This window comes from Hyla sarda, chromosome 6 (assembly GCF_029499605.1).
Source record: "Hyla sarda isolate aHylSar1 chromosome 6, aHylSar1.hap1, whole genome shotgun sequence".
Lineage (NCBI taxonomy): Eukaryota > Metazoa > Chordata > Amphibia > Anura > Hylidae > Hyla > Hyla sarda.
Window position 1 is genome coordinate 161,977,133 of NC_079194.1, and position 18,941 is coordinate 161,996,073.

At 51.0% G+C, this 18,941-nt stretch overlaps 1 protein-coding gene across 1 annotated transcript in view; it reads right to left on the minus strand.

Moving 5' to 3' along the window:
• Positions 1-954: 954 nt before the first annotated feature.
• PLEKHF1 (pleckstrin homology and FYVE domain containing 1) overlaps positions 955-18,941 on the minus strand; it is a 46,401-nt gene continuing 28,414 nt past the window's right edge. The window contains exon 2 of the transcript XR_008845508.1: positions 955-1,087. The gene's annotated coding sequence lies outside the window, so the exon portion shown is untranslated. The remainder of the gene's footprint in view (positions 1,088-18,941) is intronic.

Sequence of the window (18,941 nt, forward strand, 5' to 3'; positions counted from 1 at the left end):
TACAGTGACCCCCCGACCTACGATGGCCCCAACATACGATAATTTCAACATGCGATGGTCTCTCAGAGGCCATCGTATGTTGAAGGCAGCATCGACATACGATGCTTCTGTATGCCGGGGCCATTGCATAAACGGCTATCCGGCAGCGCAGACTACTTCAGCTGCCGCTGGATAGCTGTTTAAGGTGCCCCGTGTGGTCCGGTGATGATCCCTCACCTGTCCCCGACGTTCCGGAAACGTCCTCTTCGCAATCCCCTGCATCGCCGTCGCTCTCCGTCGTCGTCATGAAGAGTGATGAAGAGCGACGATCCCAGGCAGCAGAGAAAGTCCGGAGTGGCGGGGACACCCCGGGGACGCGGTGACAGCGATGGAGGGCGACGGATGCAGTGACGGTCCGGAGCGGCTGGGACAGGTGAGTATAACTTTCTATTCTTTTCATTGCACGGATCCCTCAACATACGATGGTTTCAACAAACGATGGTCCATTTGGAACGAATTACCATTGTATGTTGAGGGACCACTGTATAGGGTTATCCTGTATCTAAAGGATAACGCTAGTGAAAATGAACTGATCCCCTATCCACAGGATAGGGGGATAAGTAGCTGATCGCGGGGTGTCCGACTTCTAAACATAACAAAGTACAATCCTCAGCTACACTATATGATCAAATATATCAGGATTTATCGTTTGAGGGTATATTCATACATACAGTACCCTGCGCATATTTGATGCTCAGGATTTAAAGCTGCAGATTTGAAACTGTGTTCAGTCATTTAGTTTACATTTAAATCTGCAGCATTAAATCCTGCACATCAAATATGCTTAGGATGCTCTATGTGAGAATATACCTTAAATGGTCAATCTCATAAAAAAAAAAAAACTTACCTCCATGTGATAGTTTATGTGATTCCTAATATTTTTGTAAATCACATAATTAACCAAAAAATGACTCTTCATCACAGAAAGACAGCTCTAAAGTCTTGGCCACTAGGCGTCTTCCTTCCATGCAATCTTCTGTTCACTTCCTGCTGGTTGGCGAAATCTGTTTTAGTAGCAGTGGGATGGGGCTTATCCATGTACTCTGTGCTGGAGAGAGAGAAAGATGATGTAACCTGTATCTGTGAGCGTGTGTCCAGAGGATATGCAATCTCCATGCAAGGTAAATCAAGGCTTCCTTCTCATCTCAGCAACACCTATGCTTAATGTAAGCCCTTCCTTGCCTTGTTACTGCTGTTTCTTTCTTTTCTGGTTATGGTTCTTTTATGTTACTTTTCTCTCCACATGACATCCATAGTAGTATACTGTATAACCCTAAACACAGTGCAAGCCCCAAGTTTAGTACACTTTTACCAGCACTATGTCATGTCATAGCAGGGAGGAGTATTCGATGTGTTGTGCAGTGCTGTGATTGGTTAAAGGAGTAAGGTAGGAGGTAACTGTGTGTGTGGCACTGGCAAACAGCCTAGCTTCGATCCCACCCCTATTAATAGAAAAAGGGACTTAAAGGGGTTATCCACCATAAGGTGATTTTAGCACTTACCTGCCAGATAATAATGGACATGTTTAGGAAGGATCCGCGCTTGTCTTTGGGTTAATGGCTATGTTGTAAGATTACCATAAAGCTGTGGCTTTCTTTTTGTCAACTGGGTACTTGAGTTTTCTCTTTTACTACAAATCCCATAATTCCTCCCACACATCATCCACCCCACCCATTGAACCACAAACGAGCTGAAATCCATGCAAAAGACCAGTGCTTTCTAAACAGGGTGCCTCCAGCTCTTGCAAATTCCTTATGGTCGCTCCACCCATTGAAGCAGAACAGGCTCCCTGTCATCACCTGACTAGTGAGATAGTGTCTCAGCATCTTGGGAATACCTGAGACAGGAGTCATTTCGTATGCTGTTAAAAATAAACATCCAGAGCAAAAATCACATAAGAATTAGTGTTGAGCGGCATAGGCCATATTCGAATTTGCTTATATTCGCGAATATATGGACGAATATTCGCCATATTCGCGAATATTCGCATATTCATAATATTCTGGTTTTATTTTCGCATATGCGAATATTCGCGCATGCGAAAATTTACATATACGAAAATTTGCATATACAGAAATTAACATGGGAGAAAATTCGCATATGCGAAGATTAGCATACACGAATGTTCGCATATGCGAATTTTCGCACGCCGGTCTCACACAGTAGTATTACAGCCTTCTTTACACCACACAAGCTGGAAGCAGAGAGGGGTGATCACTGTGATGTGTACTGTGAAGGAAAAAAAAAACAAACGAATATTCGTAATTACGAATATATAGCGCTATATTCGCGAAATTCGCGAATTCGCGAATATGCGATATTCGCGAATAATATTCGAATTGCGAATATTCGCGAGCAACACTAATAAGAATGCGAGACCGGCCATCAGAGACAGGTACAGACAATATATTGTGAACTCCACTAACTTTACAGCCCCTGTAGCATAGTCAAATAGAAAAATCCTAGAATACCCCTTTTATAACAACAGGGAGCGCTCTAAAATCACCTTATCAGCACTCTGAAGGATTATTTTAATGAAATCATGCAGGTGTTTTTTTTTTATAAAATATTGTCAAAATATGTATACTTTATTTATTAACCTCAAGTGTTTCAGCCACCTTATTGCCACAGATGTATAAAATCAAGCACCTACCGATGCTTTCTGCCTTTATAAACATTTGTAACAACATTTATTGTTCTAAAGAGCTACCCCAACGTCTCGATATCCTGGTACATTTGCCCTGTGTATTGCCCTATGGTGACTTGGTTCTTCCCGGTTTATGCAGAATAAGTTTCACTGTGTACAATTGGCAGCAGCAAAGGAGCACCGATCGGATGGCAAGGAAGGTGGTGAGAGGCTTCCCTCCGTCTGTACAGCTGGTCGGGACATCGCAATTTCGGCACTTTTAGACGCCATGATCAACTATGATCGCGTCGTCTAAAGGGTTAATGCCGGACATTGGTCTGATCAGCGATGTCTGGCATTAGCCGCAGGTCCTGGCTGCTGATAGCAACCGGGACCATGCGGGTATGATGTGAGCTCAGCTCCTGAGCTCGAGCTTGCTTCATACCCCTGCCGTGCCACTGCGTCGTTTATAAACGTCATTATGCGGCAAGGGGTTAAATGAGGATAGGCCCAAATAACTTTATTGCTAATCCAGACCAAGCTGCAGTCCTCTCTATCGGATCTCACCACTGAGATAGTACTACAACTCAAGCGGCGTTTTTAGGGAAAATAGCATTGGTGAAGGGGCCTATAACTTTAGGATGAAGATACAGGTTATCTTCTGGGCCGCAGGGATCTGTGACAGACTAACACCTGGGGTCCCTCTGTCTGATGCTCTCCAGTCAGTGGTGTCTCGACTATACCAAGGAAACGTAGATGAGGGGGAGGACTTTTCTTGTTGTCACAGACACCCCCTGTAAGGATCTCAGTGGTGCGCACTTTAATTGAAACCCACCAGATAAATCCAGTCTAAATTCTGTCACTAAGTCAGTTAGAAGCATACTACAAGTCCCACAATTGCCTTAAAGTCAGCGACAGTGACTATTCACCAAAATCTGTTTTTGGCACTGGAAAATGTGGAGACTAACATATGTGGCCTGCAGATGCTGAAGAGATGAAGCTTTGGCTGGAAGTCGACATGGCGTTCTGAGCCGGATAGAGAAGGAAAGGGAAAAGGACAAAGCTGAGCAGAGAAGACATCACCTGTGAGTCACTTGATTTAATGATTTAACTGTATGGGTAAGAAGGGGAAGGGTGGCGACACATGCATGCGGGGGGGAGGGGAGGGGGGTTGTGTTCGTTGTGCACTTTATCAGGTGCACAAGGGGTACTAGCTACTCCTCCACTTATTGACACACAAATTGGAATTCTACTTCCAAGAGTTGTTGTAAAAATGACTTTCAGCTTGTAAAGGGTTAACACACCATAATGCAGCTGATTCATCTATTACCAACCAAGAAATATTTGACTCTTCATCTTTTTTTGTCACAAGTTTGGTAAAAAGAGGAACAATTATCATATACAGGGACTACAATGTACATCATGTAGGTAACCAGTCATGGGAAAGAGTGTACATGAAATTTGTTCCCACATTATTGTCCCTGTTGCATGTAGCCTTGTCCTGGCATCACATGTTTGGAGAGATTACTGTCTCCTGAGGTCACTGCCTCCCACAAAACCAGCACACACCTCTCCTGCTGACATCATAATCTGGCTACAGGCAGCACTATTTTGTAACACTTTTGCTCTATTAAACTGATCTGTTATAAATCTATTACAGACCCCCTCCTCCAGGAAGACATTTTCCCATGCAGTTTGACAAAGGAGCAGAAGTTTACAGCTTAATGTCCTTCTTAGGCTATAAATGACTGGAGACTCTGGCTGGTACTGGGGGAATATTTGCTGAAAGTATGGGGCCCTGTGCTATTGATTGTAAAATTCCTTTTTTTTGGGCAGGTATGAATGTTGACTGCTATGGTATAGCTGCTTAGGTCATGGATGAAAAACCTAAAAAGTCCTCATGAGCTAGTTCTGTTACAATTGATGACATTGTACTTTATTACATATAGTTATAATAATGATATGTGTCAGGCCCAAGGCCTGATTATGGAATCATACATGTGTTTTATAATTGTATTTGTGTATAATGTATAATCTAAGGTATAGGTGAGGGTTCATTCAGACTGTGTACTTGTTTTAGTGTACTCCAGTTTTATTGGGGGTCTATCTGTCTGTGTTAGTTATACAGTGGTCCCTCAACATACGATGGTAATTCGTTCCAAACGAGCCATCGTTTGTCAAATCCACCTTATGTTGAGGGATTCGTGCAATGTAAAGTATAGGAAGCTGTACTCACCTGTCCCTGCTGCTGCGGACCGCGTCCCGCCGCTCCTGATGGTGACCCTGGGCCTCCGCTGGGCTCTCCTGGTCTTTTCCGGTCCTCCTTTGGGCTCTCCTGGTCTTCTCCGGTCCTCTGCTGTCTTCCGCAAGGCCTTACTGGGCCTGCGTAGCGACGTCATTACGCCGCTGCATATGCCATTCCTATTGGATGAACAGCGTGCGCAACAGCGTATTGACACAACGGAGAGGGCCGAGAAGACACCGGAGGACCAGCGCTGGACCCGAAGGGCACTTCGGAGCATCGTGGAGGGGTAAGTAATACTTACCGCACCACACGGGGAACATTAAGCTGCTATCCGGCAGCAGCTTAAGCATTTTGCGCTGCCGGATAGCACTTGATGCGATGGCCCCGACATAAAAAAGCATCGTATGTCGATGCTGACATCGACATGCGATGGCCTCTGAGAGGCCATCGTATGTCGATTTGATCATATGTCGGGCCATCGTAAGTCGGAGGGTCACTGTACCTCCTCTGAAGTCAGGCACTCTGGTCCGATCATAAAACAAATTAAGATAAGGGACCAGGAAAGAGGGATGACAGTTCACCCTCCCTTTGTGGGGTCAGATAAATTCCCTTTTCCCTGCAAAAAGCCACTATAAAACTGAAATGCTGGACAAACCTTTGTTCAAGCCTGTGGCAAAAGCTAACAAGACATCCTAAGATACAGCTGGACTCTAACTCACAAGGACTGCTATACCATCATGCTGTAAGGACTTTCTTTTTGTTTTCTGAACTTGTCTTGCTGAACTCTTTTATATATTTTTGTTCCTGAATCATGTCTTTTGTTTATTTTATACATAGCACTGTGATACCTTTTTTCAGATTAAATGTTTAATTAATTATCTCTGGTCTTTGATCTCTAAAAATAGGAGCTTACCTTTCTGAAGGAAGCTCTGCTGAAACATGTTTATCAAAGGGTTAATTTAGTGACTTTCTGGGACTAGTAGTGGACACCCAGAGGCCTGGTGGGTTTAACCCTTGCACCATCACATCCTCTCTAGCGTCTTGGCTGAACCGATAGGGTGTGATCGTGACAACTAGTTGCAGCGTCGGGATATGTTTAGAGATTTTTAGTGCTTGCTGGATTTTACCTGTAAGGAAATCTTAGCACTAAAAGAAATTGCATACATATTCTTGTGTGTAAATTCCAAAGACAGAGATCAGTGCAGGTTTAAAAGACATACAAAAAGAGTGCAAGATAGTTCTGCCCTCCCTATCTCCTGTTTTACCTCCTCTGTCTCATCTCGGAAATATGGAGGCATATCGCAAGCAGTCCAAGCCTGCATTGGAGATCCCTACTGCGGAAAAGAACAAGGAACAACTTATTGCTGATCTTGTGGAGTTTGATGCCCGTGCAGCAGAGCTGAGTGAATGAGACAAAGTCCTACAGCTGAAACTGCCATCCAAGGACTGATATCTCCTGGGGAACATAGCAACAATACTCCCTATCAGGACAGTACTCCACATGAGGCCTGGGATTCTTATACGCGGACTGCCTTACAACACATTGGGAATATGAAATATTAAACTCCAACTGCTTCTCCAGTACCAAACTGCACAGAGAGAGGCACAAGCTGCAGAGAGAGAGGCGGCAGAAAGAGAGGCCCAGCGGAGGCATGAACTGGAGGGTCTGAGGCTGAAAGGGGATGCTTTATCTGCACGCAGTGATGTGCAAGATCAAGGAGACAACAAACCTCGCTTGGAACCAGGGCGGACTGACAACACTCGGGGCCCCCAGACCAAAAAAATGCAAGGGCCCCTGCTAGGCTCTGCAGCTCGTCAATGTTCTGCCACGCCCCTATTCCACCCAAATCCCACACACAATAAACTAAAATTTATATATGTAAGAATAACTTTAACGTAAGTAAATTTCCATGACCAATAATACTGGTGTACAAGGAGTAAATATATACCACCACACAATAACTGGATTATACCGCCATACTGTACTGAATAAAACCACTATACACAGACCAGTATGCTATATAGGATCTGTATACAATATAAGTGATTATATACAGGACCATATGGCAGTATATATCAGCTGTACACAGGATCTGTACACCATATAAGTGATTACAGTTACATTTTGAGACTCACAATTACATATTTTCTGATCAGCTGCGTCCTCTTTCCTTTTCTTCTCTGTCCGGATAAGACCGCCATGGGGATCTCTTAACATCTGCAGGACAAACATGTCAGACTTTACATTTTTCCAGTGCCCTCCCCTCCTCTACACAATCTTTCCGTCTATAGGCCCACAAACTGTAATAATGCCCTCCTTGGTGTCCTGCACAGTAAAAGGGTAGGTAGGTAGGTAGCCAGGTAAATAGTTAACTAGGTAGGTAGATTAGGAAGCCAGATATGTAGGTAGGTGACAAGCCAGGTAGGTAGGGGGCTTGCTAGATAGTTAGGCAGCCATGTATGAAGGCCAGGTATGTACATAGTTAGGTAGCTGGGTACGTAGGTAGTTAGATAGCCTGGTATGTCATCCAGGTATAAAGTTAGGTAGCCCCCCCCTTCCCCGTAGGTATAGGCAGCAGAGTTAACCCCCCTTCCCTGTAGGTATAGGCAACAGAGTTAACCCCCCCTTCCCTGTAGGTATAGATAGCAGACAGAGTTTACCCCTCCCCTTCCCTGTAGATATAGGCAGCAGAGTTAGCCCCCCACCCTTCCCCATAGGTATAGGCAGCAGACGTAATCCCCATCCCAATAAGGTATAGGCAACAGAGTTAACCCCCCTTCCCAATAGGTATAGGAACATAAATAACCCTCCCTTTCTCCTTAGGTATAAACAGCAGAGTGCCCCCCCTTCCCCGTAGGTATAGGCAGAGTCAAGCCCCCCATTCCCCATAGGTATAGGCAGAGTTAATCCCCCCTTTCCCCATAGGTAAAGGCAGAGTTACCCCCCCATTTGCCATAGGTATAGGCAGAGTTACTCCTCGTTCCCCATAGGTATAGGCAGAGTTACCACCCACCTCTTCCCCATAGGTATAGGCAGAGTTACCCCCCCCCCCCCTCTTCCCCATAGGTATAGGCAGAGCTACCCCCCTCTTCCCCACAGGTATAAGCATAGGCAGAGTTACCCCCCCTTCCCCATAGGTATAGGCAGAGTTACCCCTCCTTCCCCATAGGTATAGACAGAGTTACCCCCCTCTTCCCCATAGGTATAGGCAGAGTTACCCCCCCCCCCTCTTCCCCATAGGTATAGGCAGAGTTACCCCTCCTACCCCATAGGTATAGACAGAGTTACCCCCCCCTTTTCCCTATAGGTATAGGCAGAGTTACCCCCCTCTTCCCCATAGGTATAGGCAGAGTTACCCCCCCTTCCCCATAGATATAGGCAGAGTTACCACCCCCCCTTTCCCCAAAGGTATAGGCAGTGTTAAAAGAAAAAAAAGAAATTATGCTCACCTGATGTCCCACGCAGTGATCTCCTCAGCAGCAGGGCCCGCGTCTTCTCCCCTCGACAGTACAGGCGCTGATGAGTGACATCATCGGCGCCTGAACTGCGTGTGGGCGGAGGTCACGTCTCTCTGTGTAAGCGACAGATGCGGCTCAGACAGAGGGGACGCCTTCTCCTGTATGTGCGTGTATCGCACATACCGGAGAAGGCAGCGCTGTCTGCTGGGGATCTGGGACGAGTGTCCCAGATCCTCAGTAGCAGCAGCGGCGGGCCCTTAACCCGATGGTGATCTGGTTGTGTTCCTGAGGGGATTTGAAAAGGTTTGCCGGCAGTTCCATCTACCTAAGGAACAGTGGGGATGATATCTAACCCCATGGTTGCGAGGGAAAGCTCTGGATGTGTTTGCTTCTCTTCCCTCTAAAAGTGACCAGGACTATGAGGCAATAAAATCTGCCCTGCTAAAAAGTTTTAATCTGACTCCAGAGGCTTATCGGAAAAGATTTCGGACTTTGCAACAAAGCGCCACAGAAAGCTGCACTGAACATGCAGGTCAGCTAAGGACTGCATTCAGGCAATGGACTGGAGGCCTACAAGTCACTACTTATGAGGCCCTGGAGGACTTGATGGTCCTGGATGAGTTTCTCCAAACACGGAGCTTTGAAGCCAGAGAGTGGATTTTGGACCGCAAGCCCAAGACAGCAGCGGAAGCAGCAGAACTAGGAGATGACTTTGCATATAACAGGGTGCCAGCAGCAAAGCATGGATCTGCACAAGCTGGAGTAAGTACCTGGAGGGGAGCCACACAACCACAAAGCACTACCAGGCCAGCCGGTAAATTCTTGCCATAATCACCAAAAGCAATAGGAGCCACATTGGGTCAGAGGGACACCCGCTGATGTTACAGATGCAATAAGATTGGGCACCTGAGCAGGGCCGGATCATCATTGGAGCGCCTGCTCCGGGCCCCGTGCCTGCACGGGGCCCCCGTCACATTCGGGACTTCCCTGTTGTCACGATGCCGGCTGGCAGGAGGTGGATCCTCTGTGCCAGAGAGGGATTGGCGTGGACCGTGCTAGTGGACCGGTTCTAAGTCACTACTGGTTTTCACCAGAGCCCGCCGCAAAGCGGGATGGTCTTGCTGCGGCGGTAGTGACCAGGTCGTATCCACTAGCAACGGCTCAACCTCTCTGGCTGCTGAAGATAGGCGCGGTACAAGGGAGTAGACAGAAGCAAGGTCAGACGTAGCAGAAGGTCGGGGCAGGCAGCAAGGTTCGTAGTCAGGGTGGATAGCAGAAGTTCTGGTACACAGGCTTTGGACACACAAAACGCTTTCACTAGGCACAAGGGCAACAAGATCCGGCAAGGGAGTGCATGGGAGGAGGTCAGATATAGTCAGGGACCAGGTGGAAGGCAATTAAGCTAATTGGGCCAGGCACCAATCATTGGTGCACTGGCCCTTTAAGTCTCAGGGAGCTGGCGCGCGCGCGCCCTAGAGAGCGGAGCCGCGCGCGCCAGCACATGACAGCAGGGGACGGGAACGGGTAAGTGACCTGGGATGCGATTCGCGAGCGGGAGCGTCCCGCTGTGCGAATCGCATCCCCGACGGCCATGACAGTGCAGCGCTCCCGGTCAGCGGGACCGACCGGGGCGCTGCGGAGAGAGAGACGCCGTACGCGCTCCGGGGAGGAGCGGGGACCCGGAGCGCTAGGCGTAACAGTACCCCCCCCCCTTAGGTCTCCCCTTCTCTTTGTCCGGTAACTGCCCCCCCTGGGATGAGGACACCGGGAAAGGGTGGAGGGATTCCTCAACGGCAGGCAGTACCGCAGGAGTGGGAATGGGGAGGGAGGGCAGAGGGCGAGGCCTGGCACGGGGCAGTGTGACACCAGGACGAGGGCCATGAGGAGGCACCGAGGCTTGCCTGACTGGACTGGGAGGGGGGGAGAGGCACTTCTTAAGGCGGGCAGAGTCCATAACGACCTTAGGGAGACCGGATACAGGAGGAACCACAGGATCACGGCAGGGAGTACTGGGAACCGGTTTAAGGCAGTCCTTGAAGCAAGAGGTACCCCAGCTCTTGATCTCCCCTGTGGACCAATCCAGGGTTGGGGAATGGTGTTGAAGCCAGGGTAGTCCAAGGAGAATTTCAGAAGTGCAATTGGAGAGGACCAAAAACTCAATTTTCTCATGATGAGGTCCGATGCACATTAGGAGGGGCTTCGTGCGGAAACGCACGGTGCAATCCAACCTGGCTCCGTTGACCGCGGAAATGTGGAGTGGCTTGACAAGACGGGTCACCGGGATGCGGAATTTATTCACCAAGGACTCCCGAATAAAATTCCCAGAGGCACCAGAGTCCAGGCAGGCCACGGCTGAGAGGGAAGAGCTGGCTGAAGGCGAAATCCGTACAGGCACCGTGAGACGTGGAGAAGCCGACTTAGCATCAAGAGACGCCACACCCACGAGAGCTGGGTGCGAGCGTGCGTTTCCCAGACGTGGAGGACGGATAGGGCAATCCACTAAAAAATGTTCGGTACTGGCACAGTACAGACAAAGATTCTCTTCTTTACGGCGATTCCTCTCTTCCAGGGTCAGGCGAGACCGATCCACTTGCATGGCCTCCTCGGCGGGAGGCCTAGGCGCAGATTGCAATGGAGACTGTGGGAGAGGTGTCCAGAGATCTAAGTCTTTTTCCTGGCGGAGCTCTTGATGCCTCTCAGAAAAACGCATGTCAATGCGAGTGGCTAGATGAATGAGTTCATGCAGGTTAGCAGGAGTTTCTCGTGCGGCCAGAACATCTTTAATGTTGCTGGATAGGCCTTTTTTAAAGGTCGCGCAGAGGGCCTCATTATTCCAGGAAAGTTCAGAAGCAAGAGTACGGAATTGTATGGCGTACTCGCCAACGGAAGAATTACCCTGGACCAGGTTCAGCAGGGCAGTCTCAGCAGAAGAGGCTCGGGCAGGTTCCTCAAAGACACTTCGAATTTCCGAGAAGAAGGAGTGTACAGAGGCAGTGACGGGGTCATTGCGGTCCCAGAGCGGTGTGGCCCATGACAGAGCTTTTCCAGACAGAAGGCTGACTACGAAAGCCACCTTAGACCTTTCAGTAGGAAACTGATCCGACATCATCTCCAAGTGCAGGGAACATTGCGAAAGAAAGCCACGGCAAAACTTAGAGTCCCCATCAAATTTGTCCGGCAGGGACAAGCGGAGGCTAGGAGTGGCCACTCGCTGCGGAAGGGGTGCAGGAGCTGGCGGAGGAGATGGTTGCTGCTGTAGCAGAAGTTGCGACTGAAGTTGTTGCACTATGGTGGACACTTCCGACAGCTGGTGGGTTAGATGGGCGATCTGTCGGGCTTGCTGGGCGACAACCGTGGGGAGGTCGGCGACAACAGGCAGAGGAACTTCAGCGGGATCCATGGCCGGATCTACTGTCACGATGCCGGCTGGCAGGAGGTGGATCCTCTGTGCCAGAGAGGGATTGGCGTGGACCGTGCTAGTGGACCGGTTCTAAGTCACTACTGGTTTTCACCAGAGCCCGCCGCAAAGCGGGATGGTCTTGCTGCGGCGGTAGTGACCAGGTCGTATCCACTAGCAACGGCTCAACCTCTCTGGCTGCTGAAGATAGGCGCGGTACAAGGGAGTAGACAGAAGCAAGGTCAGACGTAGCAGAAGGTCGGGGCAGGCAGCAAGGTTCGTAGTCAGGGTGGATAGCAGAAGTTCTGGTACACAGGCTTTGGACACACAAAACGCTTTCACTAGGCACAAGGGCAACAAGATCCGGCAAGGGAGTGCATGGGAGGAGGTCAGATATAGTCAGGGACCAGGTGGAAGGCAATTAAGCTAATTGGGCCAGGCACCAATCATTGGTGCACTGGCCCTTTAAGTCTCAGGGAGCTGGCGCGCGCGCGCCCTAGAGAGCGGAGCCGCGCGCGCCAGCACATGACAGCAGGGGACGGGAACGGGTAAGTGACCTGGGATGCGATTCGCGAGCGGGAGCGTCCCGCTGTGCGAATCGCATCCCCGACGGCCATGACAGTGCAGCGCTCCCGGTCAGCGGGACCGACCGGGGCGCTGCGGAGAGAGAGACGCCGTACGCGCTCCGGGGAGGAGCGGGGACCCGGAGCGCTAGGCGTAACACCTGTGTCCCGAAAAATCTTTTCAGACACAATGTCCCGGCGGTTACCTCTCTGCGGCGGCCCCCGCGTTAATTTTAAAAACGCAGGGGCCACCGGGAGGTAGCGCACGCACGTCCCGTGCGTGCGCCCATAGCAACAGCAGAGCGGAGCGGAGCATTGAGGAGGACGCGCGCGCATGGTAAGTTACCAGCGGCACGTCATCTTCAGTGTTCCCACCTCCGCTCCTCCAGTCCCAGGATCTACTGCTATGGCTCATAGGCCATAGCAGTAGATCGTGACCCCGGTCCCCGGGGTCCTTGGACAGGTGGAGCGGTGGTCGGAACACTGAAGTGGGGCAGTGAACAGGCATACAGCCTCCAGCCATACTCTGTATATGGCTGAAGGCTGTATGTCTGTGGGGGAACTGTACTGCACCTAATGTGAGGAACTATACTGCACCTAATGTGGGGGAACTATACTGCACCTAATGTGGGGGAACTATACTGCACCTAATGTGGGGGAACTATACTGCACTTAATGGGGGGAACTGTACTACACCTAATGTGGGGAACTTTACTGCACCTAATTTGGGGGAACTATACTGCACCTAATGTGGGGAACTATACTGCACCTAATGTGGGGAACTATACTGCACCTAATGTGGGGAACTATACTACACCTAATACGGGGGAACTATACTGCACCTAATGTGGGGGAACTATACTGCACCTAATGTGGGGGAAACTATACTGCACCTAATGTGGGGGAACTATACTGCGCCTAATGTGGAAACTATACTGCACCTAATGTGGGGGGACTGTACTGCACCTAATGTGGAGAACTATACTGCGCCTAATGTGGAGAAATATACTACACCTAATGTGGTGAACTATACTGCACCTAATGTGGAGGAACTGTACTGCACCTAATGTGGGGGAACTGTACTGCTCCTAATGTGGGGGAACTGTACTGCACCTAATGTGGAGGAACTGTACTGCACCTGATGTGGGGAACTATAATGCACCTAATGTGGGGGAACTGTACTGCACCTAATGTGGGGGAACTGTACTGTCAACCTAATGTGGTGGAACTGTACTGCCAACCTAATGTGGGGGAACTGTACTGCCAACCTAATGTGGGGGAACTTATACTGCCAACCTAATGTGCGGGGACTTATACTGCCAACCTAATGTGGGGGAACTACAATCTAATGCAAGGGAACTATACTGCACCTAACATGGGGGAACTGTCGGGGGGGGGGGGGGGGGGGGGGCTAATAATGAAGTGCTCCGTCTTCCAGGCAGCCTTAATCTGGCCCTGCACCACTTGCCCCAACAAGAAGAATTCTCCACCGGCAGCTGGAGGACACACAGCCGTTATTCTGATGTCCGGAGCGGTGGAGAAAAGAGGCTATAACCTACAGAGTGTAACTGTGGGTGACCGGGTAACAGTGGGTTTACGAGATTCTGGAGCCTCACTTGCAGCCTGCTCTGTCATTATACTCCGGAGGACACTACCTGCACACCAGATGGGCTAGGAGAGAGCCGGGTTCATTCTGAGGTACTGTGCGAGACTTTAGGAGACACTGGGAAATTTGATAACTGAGAGGGAGTGCAGGGGATTGATAAATGTTTACCTGTTACTGAACCAGTGATGTTTTCCAAAAGTGAAATGGGGTGTATTGTAAAATGTGATGACAATGAATTACCAATGCCAAAACCTAGTGGAGATGGGCTAGGGGGAGGGTTTGGTGTGCCCCTGGTGAAATGTAAGGATGAGGGACCAACAGTGAGTGATATGTCCCAACCATGTGAGCATAACATGGCTAAGGAGGAGGAGGGAAGGAGTGATAGCCCTGTGTATGATGCCTGTAGCATTGTTATGTCTGGGACTGAGGGGGAGGAAGGTAAACCCCAGGGAGGTGGCAGTGGTAACACATCAGCAGCGTGCCAGGGCTGAAGCTGTAAAAAGAAGGGAGGATGGTGATGAAAGGGTCAAGCTGTGTGACTTGCAAGCCAAAGCAGAGGAAGGTGGAGATGCTAGTTCACCTGAGGGAAATGTGCTCCCTGATGCCACAAGATGGGGGGAGGACAATGAGCATTTCCGGGAAGCTCTGCACAGTGACCCTTCCCTTGAAGGGCTGAGACAACGTGCTGAACAGCCAGGTGCTGACACAGCCAGGTGCTGACACAGATGGGTACCGGGTATATTGGGAAAACAATATCTTGTACTGGGAGTCCCTTTCCCAAGGCATGCTAGGGCCCCAGGAGAGAGACAGGCAGTTAGTAGTTCCTAGGCAGTACAGGAAAGAGCTGCTGAGGTTAGTCCATAAGACCCCCCTGGCAGGACATTTGGGAGTGGCCAAGACAAAGTCCAGGTTGGCACACAATTTCTACTGGCCAGGTATGGGTACTGCTGTTGCAAATTACTGTAGATCCTGTTGTGTCTGCCATAGGGTGGGTAAGTCTGGGGATGTTACTTGTGTTCCCCTAGTGTCCCTACCAGTCATATCTGTACCTTTTGAATGAGTGGCAGTGGATATTTTGGGGCCTCTAGCTATACTCAGCAGCACAGGGAAACTATTTATTCTTACTGTGGTGGATTATGCAACCAGGTACCCTGAGGCTGTTGCCTTATCCTCTGTCTGGGCAGATAAGGAGGCAGATGCTGATCAGTATATTCTGCAGGGTGGGGTTCCCCAGAGAAATGCTCACTGATCAGGGCACACAGTTCATGTCCAATCTAATGCAAAGCCTCTGTAAGAAGGTGAATGTACAGTACCTGTGTCACGATGCCGGCTGGCAGGAGGTGGATCCTCTGTGCCAGAGAGGGATTGGCGTGGACCGTGCTAGTGGACCGGTTCTAAGTCACTACTGGTTTTCACCAGAGCCCGCCGCAAAGCGGGATGGACTTGCTGCGGCGGTAGTGACCAGGTCGTATCCACTAGCAACGGCTCAACCTCTCTGGCTGCTGAAGATAGGCGCGGTACAAGGGAGTAGACAGAAGCAAGGTCGGACGTAGCAGAAGGTCGGGGGCAGGCGGCAAGGTTCGTAGTCAGGGTGGATAGCAGAAGTACTGGTACACAGGCTTTAGGACACACAAAACGCTTTCACTGGCACAAGGCAACAAGATCCGGCAAGGGAGTGCATGGGAGGAGGTCAGATAAAGGCAGGGAGCAGATGGAAGCCAATTAAGCTAATTGGGCCAGGCACCAATCATTGGTGCACTGGCCCTTTAAGTCTCAGGGAGCTGGCGCGCGCGCGCCCTAGAGAGCGGAGCCGCGCGCGCCAGCACATGACAGCAGGGGACGGGAACGGGTAAGTGACCTGGGATGCGATTCGCGAGCGGGCGCGTCCCGCTGTGCGAATCGCATCCCCGACGGCCATGACAGTGCAGCGCTCCCGGTCAGCGGGACCGACCGGGGCGCTGCGGAGAGAGAGACGCCGTACGCGCTCCGGGGAGGAGCGGGGACCCGGAGCGCTAGGCGTAACAGTACCCCCCCCCTTAGGTCTCCCCTTCTCTTTGTCCGGTAACTGCCTCCCCTGGGATGAGGACACCGGGAAAGGATGGAGGGATTCCTCAACGGCAGGCAGTACAGCAGGAGTGGGAATGGGGAGGGATGGCAGAGGGCGAGGCCTGGCACGGGGCAGTGTGACACCAGGACGAGGGCCATGAGGAGGCACCGAGGCTTGCCTGACTGGACTGGGAGGGGGGGAGAGGCACTTCTTAAGGCGGGCAGAGTCCATAACGACCTTAGGGAGACCGGATACAGGAGGAACCACAGGGTCACGGCAGGGAGTACTGGTAACCGGTTTAAGGCAGTCCTTGAAGCAAGAGGTACCCCAGCTCTTGATCTCCCCTGTGGACCAATCCAGGGTTGGGGAATGGTGTAGAAGCCAGGGTAGTCCAAGGAGAACTTCAGAAGTGCAATTGGGGAGGACCAAAAACTCAATTTTCTCATGATGAGGTCCGATGCACATTAGGAGGGGCTTCGTGCGGAAACGCACGGTGCAATCCAACCTGGCTCCGTTGACCGCGGAAATGTGGAGTGGCTTGACAAGACGGGTCACCGGGATGCGGAATTTATTCACCAAGGACTCCCGAATAAAATTCCCAGAGGCACCAGAGTCCAGGCAGGCCACGGCTGAGAGGGAAGAGCTGGCTGAAGAAGAAATCCGTACAGGCACCGTGAGACGTGGAGAAGCCGACTTAGCATTAAGAGACGCCACACCCACGAGAGCTGGGTGCGAGCGTGCGTTTCCCAGACGTGGAGGACGGATGGGGCAATCCACCAAAAAATGTTCGGTACTGGCACAGTACAGACAAAGATTCTCTTCCTTACGGCGATTCCTCTCTTCCAGGGTCAGGCGAGACCGATCCACTTGCATGGCCTCCTCGGCGGGAGGCCTAGGCGCAGATTGCAATGGAGACTGTGGGAGAGGTGTCCAGAGATCTAAGTCTTTTTCCTGGCGGAGCTCTTGATGCCTCTCAGAAAAACGCATGTCAATGCGAGTGGCTAGATGAATGAGTTCATGCAGGTTGGTAGGAGTATCTCGTGCGGCCAGAACATCTTTAATGTTGCTGGATAGGCCTTTTTTAAAGGTCGCGCAGAGGGCCTCATTATTCCAGGAAAGTTCAGAAGCAAGAGTACGGAATTGTATGGCGTACTCGCCAACGGAAGAATTACCCTGGACCAGGTTCAACAGGGCAGTCTCAGCAGAAGAGGCTCGGGCAGGTTCCTCAAACACACTTCGAATTTCCGAGAAGAAGGAGTGTACAGAGGCAGTGACGGGGTCATTGCGGTCCCAGAGCGGTGTGGCCCATGACAGGGCTTTTCCAGACAGAAGGCTGACTACGAAAGCCACCTTAGACCTTTCAGTAGGAAACTGATCCGACATCATCTCCAAATGCAGGGAACATTGCGAAAGAAAGCCACGGCAAAACTTAGAGTCCCCATTAAATTTGTCCGGCAAGGACAGGCGGAGGCTAGGAGTGGCCACTCGCTGCGAAAGAGGTGCAGGAGCTGGCGGAGGAGATGGTTGCTGCTGCTGTAGCTGAGACTGAATCTGCTGTAGCTGCGACTGGAGTTGCTGAGTCATGGTGGTCAAGTACGACAGCTGGTGATCTTGTTGGGCAATCTGTCGGGCTTGCTGGGCGACCAGTGTGGGGAGGTCGGCGACAACAGGCAGAGGAACTTCAGCGGGATCCATGGCCGGATCTACTGTCACGATGCCGGCTGGCAGGAGGTGGATCCTCTGTGCCAGAGAGGGATTGGCGTGGACCGTGCTAGTGGACCGGTTCTAAGTCACTACTGGTTTTCACCAGAGCCCGCCGCAAAGCGGGATGGACTTGCTGCGGCGGTAGTGACCAGGTCGTATCCACTAGCAACGGCTCAACCTCTCTGGCTGCTAAAGATAGGCGCGGTACAAGGGAGTAGACAGAAGCAAGGTCGGACGTAGCAGAAGGTCGGGGGCAGGCGGCAAGGTTCGTAGTCAGGGTGGATAGCAGAAGTACTGGTACACAGGCTTTAGGACACACAAAACGCTTTCACTGGCACAAGGCAACAAGATCCGGCAAGGGAGTGCATGGGAGGAGGTCAGATAAAGGCAGGGAGCAGATGGAAGCCAATTAAGCTAATTGGGCCAGGCACCAATCATTGGTGCACTGGCCCTTTAAGTCTCAGGTAGCTGGCGCGCGCGCGCCCTAGAGAGCGGAGCCGCGCGCGCCAGCACATGACAGCAGGGGACGGGAACGGGTAAGTGACCTGGGATGCGATTCGCGAGCGGGCGCGTCCCGCTGTGCGAATCGCATCCCCGACGGCCATGACAGTGCAGCGCTCCCGGTCAGCGGGACCGACCGGGGCGCTGCGGAGAGAGAGACGCCGTACGCGCTCCGGGGAGGAGCGGGGACCCGGAGCGCTAGGCGTAACAACCTGGTAGCTTTTGTGGTGGAGTATGTTCTGAGATTCAGGGACAGGATGCAGGCATTGCCTGGGCTGGTACATGACAACCTCACAGCAGCACAGTCCAGGCAGAAGTACTGGTATGATCACAATGCAAGGGACCGGGTCTATGAAGTGGGACGGAAGGTAATGGTTCTGAACCCCATCAGCAAGAATAAGTTGCAGACTGCCTGGGAGGGTCCCTTCCCCATTTTGCAGCGCTTAGAACCCACCACATATTTAGTTGCCATTGATGAGAAAGGTCTGAGGCAGAGATTGTACCACGTTAATACTATGACCGAGAGGAGGTGGTACTCAGTGTATGCAGTGCACGAGAGGAAGGGCTGAGTAGTGATCCCCCACTGGACCTAGTGGAGGAAGCTAAGAGCCAGGGATCCCTTCAGGATGTGGAGATCAATCCACCACTTTCAGAGGAAAGAAAGAGGCAGCTAAATCAGCTACTAGGCCCCTTTAGTGCCATCTTTGCCTGGGAATGCTGGGCATTTGGTGTCAAAAAAGAAATAGATGGCTAA